A 6,000-nucleotide genomic window follows, 5' to 3' on the forward strand; every position below is an offset into this window, starting at 1 on the left:
CTAAACTAAAACACAGGTATTTATTTGGGTATATTGTACTTGTGAAAGAACCATCTTTAAAAAAAATTACTTGAATATTCATTTCAGCTTCCTTTTGCTAGGATGATTTTCTCTTATTGAAGTTTTTGAAGCACTTTATTTCATTATAGAGTCAAAATCTCTTATATATTCAAATAAATGCCATTTATGGCTTGCATAATCAATTTTTTTCTTCGAGAACCATGCTGGACCTTTTGCATTAATAAACAGAAAAGAGAAATTTTCTAACTGCCAAAAAGAAGCAATCCCAAAAAAGAGCTTGGTTCACTTTATGCGTAAAATGGCCCTGTACTTAGATCAATTTATACACAATCCCCTCTTTCCCATTTCATATATCAAAATAAAGTAGACACATTGTGCTTTCATTTCCTACAATAAAATTTCTTTTTGAGAATTCATATTTTGGAAAAACAAGCTTTGAGAAATTGAATGTTCTTGAAATTTCTAAAATTATGGATACACGGCCTATGAGCCTCCTTTATTTCTGTAATTATTAAATTGATAAGTTAAGAAGGATGGCTGGAAGGATGTAACTTTCCTCTGCTTTGTAATGCACAATGCGAGTGTACTGCTCAACGCACTTTTTAAACTCACATGGTTTCTCACACAAATTAACATCACATTGTAATAATGCGAAATTGGGTATAATTAGGCAACAAAACATACTTTAAAGTGATTTATAACTAATTGATATGATTTGATTTTAAACTATTAACTTAGATCATGATTAACACATAATAATTGGTAGAATTCTAATATGAGCCGTTCCAAGCAAAAACCCCCCTTATGTAATCTGACAGAATTTTACGTCACAATAGAAAAAGCGACGTCATTATTTTGCAACAAAAACTGCAATAAAAATCTATCGCGCACTGACTGAGTTCCAGCTGAATTCTTTGTTTTATGTCTCAGAATTTTTTCATTTGTGCTCTCTGTATATATTTTTTACATGACTACATGTGAATTGTCTATTTTATAACATATCTGACTCTGTTTGTTGTCAAACTACATGTGCATTACACATTAAAACGACCTAAGAGTGTTCTGATTAAATACACAAAATTTGTCAACACTTCGACGTTTATTCTGTTCCATGTACAATATAAGTTTTCAGTTAAACTAAATAAAACATGCAACTGTTGTTTAAAATTCAGATTTACGACTCTTTCTTATTCAACAACGACAAAAAATAATTACTTGCAATGATGATATTGAGTGTAAATATACTTTAAAAAGGAAGGAAGTGTAGTTTGAAATGTTTTTTTTATCCGAAATCTTGGCGTAAATTGATTTGACTTAATCATATGTCAAGAAAACTGCACAGGAATTAACACCAATCAAACTGGATGATAGAATTGTTTAACCACACCAATGCCAGATCTAAATCCGGGGTATTTTTTTCCATTTATTGTAGACCCAGAACCTCCTGGAGGAAAAGTGACACTAGTTCAGCTAACAATGCTACATTAATTGAATAGACATCTATCCGACATTCTCGATCCTTTTTCATAGGTGTTGAAGAGATCGATAACTTGTTAATACTGTTGTAACCCCCCACCATCACCAACAAAAAAAAAAGAATATATGTAATAAAGCATATATAGCAATAAATACGTACATGTATATCTTTTCACAAAATTTTGGAAGTTCTGAAAAGTACCGTATTTGACAAGCACACGTACATTATTTATTTCACATTCAGAAAAAAATGCAACCCCCGTCTCCGTTTTTTTTTATGTGCATGATTGTAATCACAATATTTGTTCATCTGAGTGTAGATCGAGTGCAAATAAAATATATTTCCAAAATATACCTGGATCAAGATAACTCTTTGGCACTGTAGATGCAAATGTGAAAAAAAGAGAAATAATAAAAGTTTATTTTGTTAATATATTGAGATCCCACAAGGAGATAATAAAATGATAAAAAGCGTTGTATAAAAAATGCAAGTTTTAATTTGCTGTTCAAATTATTATCCTTTAAGAACGTTTATAATAATAAATGATACAGAGTCTCGGTTTAAAGTGCTTAATGAAAAATACAAACAATTCATTAAATGAATGATGTTGACAACACAAAGTATACATAATTATGTTAGTCTGAAAAACTCCTAAATTTTTGCATTTCATTTAACATTGCGGTAATGTAGGCCTATATCTTATTACTTTCCATGTTTTTGAGCGGTCACCCATCCGAGGGTTAAACAGGCTCGCCGTTGCTTAACTTGCCTGAAAGAGAGACTAAGAGAGAGACTCGACCGCATCGCTAGAAAAGCTAGCTCACCAGCGAGGAAGTATACGTGTAAGTTCCCTATACTAGCTTACTGTCCGCTATAGATGTCAAACTCAAAAGTCGGATATATCTTGTATAAAAAAAATGTTTCTAGCAAACTTCAGAAATATCTTGTATAAAAACAAAGTTTCTAGATAACTTGTCCTCTTTTATCCCTAGCAGTGAAACTGAAGGTGATGACCCTTTCTCAATTCTTAAATTAAAATAGATTAAATGTTTATGTTGTTAAACGCCCATCTCGAGAATTTTTTAACTCATAAGGAGACGCCGCCACTTGCCGGTGCATGGAGAGCTGCAAATATTCCTATAACCGGCACTTAGGGCCTTTGAGCAGCGAGGTATCTTTTTCGTGCCAGCACTTATACTGCGACACGGGACCGCGGTTTATGCAGACTCATGCAAAGGACCAGTCTCCATGTAAATTTAACTAGAAGAATAAGACACAAAAGTAACCTACTTACCCCCCCCCCCCCACACACACTTTCAAAACACTTGGACTCCTTGTAAGTTGGTAAGGATGGTCTGATGTTCGAATATTTGATGTTAATGTAGTGACAGCGAATGGCCAGAGAATCCTCCCGCTTCTGCACACAATGGAACTTCTTTGTATGAGTGTTAAATGTTGGGTAGACTTAGATAGAATACTAATATATGAGAAGCATTTTATTCGGAAGAGAGTCCAATGTGCAGAATTCGCACGTGTAACATGTTCTCTTTTCTATAAAATTTCTTTATGTGTTTATTTTTCTATGAAAACGGTAATCAAATGTTGTACATTTGTGTCTGTATGGTTCGAGGACTTTAAAAGCTGCTCTAAATAGGCCCCTGCTTACACGTTTTTTTTTGTCTCTAAAATATATTTTTCTTTGCTTTTGACTAACTGGTGCATTTTCAGAGGATCTTCATGATATATGTGTTGACCTGTGAAATTTGCCTCATAAAAACCTGTTGTTTTGTTGTTGTTTTTTTAAACTGTGATATGTATGTATTTTAAACTACAGATCGGATCGCATAACTGACTTAAATATTGAGAAATTTTAAGTCTAACTTTCACTTTCATAGATCTATGCGTAAAACACAAGAGGATCGACTCTCATAATTTTGTTTGGCAATCTTCTATATATTAATTACTTTAGACTACATGTACGTGATTGTACTGTAGAAAATATACATCTTTTTTAAAAAGCTGTATAATATGCCATACCCTTTTTCTCAGTTTTTCAGGTCATGTTTTTTATTTCATTATTTGAAATCTGAAAAGTACACACTTTAACTATTCATAAATTACAGATTTAACATGTACCACAAATCTGGAAATTTTTACGTCGATTTTATTTTGCGAATTCGGGTCAAAATGGTGTTGATTAATTTTTACGTTTCAAAATTTTGCGAATTACCACTGCTTTGTTTACATTTTCTTATTGGTAATTTATTTTTAAGAAAAATATTTTTGCGAATGCAATGAACTCGCAAATTTGCTAAAAAATTATCTACAACAAAAATTTTCAGATTTACGGTATATATCTATTCGAAATTGCCTTTATACTAGTACTTTTATATTTATTCTTTCATTACCCCCTCCCCCTTTCCTTCTAATATATTTTAACAAATTAGGACATAATGAAAGAAAGAAAATGCATTTGTAGATGAGCATTTAGAAAAAAAGGATAATTGATACTCATTTTTTACAATTAAATACCATACTTTACAAAACCCTTATGGCACGTTCATTGATAAAAGCGCAAGCCCTTTAATGCTTGTCTCTTGGTCGCTGTTTTGAAGGCAAAGGTTGGACAAGTAATAAACATCAATTAGATCAAAAAATATAAATTAATGGGAACTAAAATATTTTTTGATTTTGGTGGTTTTGAAAGATTTTGGCTGAACTTAAGCGGTAAAATTAAAAGTGAATTTTTCTTTATAAAAGACCTTTCAATTATTTGTGATGTTTTCTCTAAGTCAGCGGATCATAGGGCTATTCGAACACCATTGACATTTTTTTAAAAATAAATATCAGAAAAAAATAAACTGAACTTTTTAATTAAAAAATATATATTTTACAACAAATTAAGCACATATATTAATCAAAACGGCAATACAATACCAAGTTATTGCGTATAAGTAATTCATGTTTTCATTACGTCGCTATAACGTCGCTAAAAGAGAAAATTTTATAAAATACGACGTCAGCTGTATAAATGATGTACACTTTGAATACCTGTAAATCCGTAACGGAGCATGATACACCTGTAATATTTACAGGTTGTATTCCCCTAAGGTTCTACATCATTTTTCAAGAAAAAAGTCATTTTCGAAATTTTTTGACATAAGGGGGGTTTTTGCTTGGAACGGCTCATATGCTTTTGGATGATGAATTATGGCAGCTCCCAAATGGTTTTTGATGGTTGCTCGTCAAATTCAGTCGTTTTTGAATCCGTTCTTTTTAATATTTATCTTTGCCTACCTTAGACACAAAATAGTGCAGCACATGTAACTTCTGTATTTTCTGTCATAAAAATGACTCTAAAGCGCAATATGATAACGGTATTTCTCAAATGTTCGACTGCTTTCCATACTAGTTTAGAAAAGTGGATGTTTTTTAGAATTTTTTCTCCGAAGAATTGGAAAATGATATAAACTTGGTAAATATTAATATTATTTCAATAAAAAGACAAATATACTGTGGTTTCATCAATTTTCGTCGGCATCAATTTTCGTGGATTTTATAAAACAGACATTTTCGAGGATACATTATTTCGTGGACAAAAGCATTGCCTATACAAATGAATATCATATTTCGTATTTCGATGAACATTTGAATTCGTGGATCGGCTTAACAACGAAATCCACGAAAATTGGTGCTCAACTAATATTGATGAAACCACAGTAGACAAATCACATTCAGTATAGGTTTACATGTACAGGTGTAAACAAATTTCAGAATATGTTACCTTGGTGCTAAAAGTGTAATATAAACGTTAGAAAAATATACCAAGCCAGGTGAATTTTAAGAGGAAGAGCAAAATGACAAAAAATCAGCAATATCACATCATCAAATATCAATATCAAATCAGGCTGATTTTTACTTTTTGGCCTTTCCTAATAAAATGCAGACTTTTCAACAACATGTACAACATGTACAACGTCTTTATATAATAATTATGCCCATGTTTCCGCCGTTTTCAATGTTTTCTTTTCATTTGAGAAATGTTCATTCATACATTAATTTTAAGTCTGTACATCATAAATTGAAAATTTAAATCCCCAAAACATTAATAAATGCCTAGAGACTTTTAACTCTTTATAAAAAGATTTCTCCATGCTACTTTATTGATTTTTAAAAATGGACTGTTAAGCGTTTATCATATATGCAAAGAGTCAGAGAATCGTTAGTGATTAATGTCGGTAATTTGTTATACATTTGTTATAGTGATTGCATTGCACCTTTAAAAACAGAACACATTTATATTTCATATGTTTCAGAATCCCCGCAACCCTCAAAGGGTAAGTATAAAACACATATTTATAGTTTTAAACCGTTGAAAATTTGCTACCTGTAACACAGGAACGTTAACTAATTTTTCAACTACAGTGCAGGGAACTAATTTTGTTACATAAACCAGCATCAGGATCAGCATTTAAAAAAACAGCATTACTTGGATCAGCATC

The sequence above is a fragment of the Saccostrea cucullata genome, unplaced genomic scaffold (genome assembly GCF_032062105.1).
Source record: "Saccostrea cucullata isolate Sc308-1 unplaced genomic scaffold, CSIRO_AGI_Scuc_v1 ctg518, whole genome shotgun sequence".
Classification (NCBI taxonomy): Eukaryota; Metazoa; Mollusca; class Bivalvia; order Ostreida; family Ostreidae; genus Saccostrea; species Saccostrea cuccullata.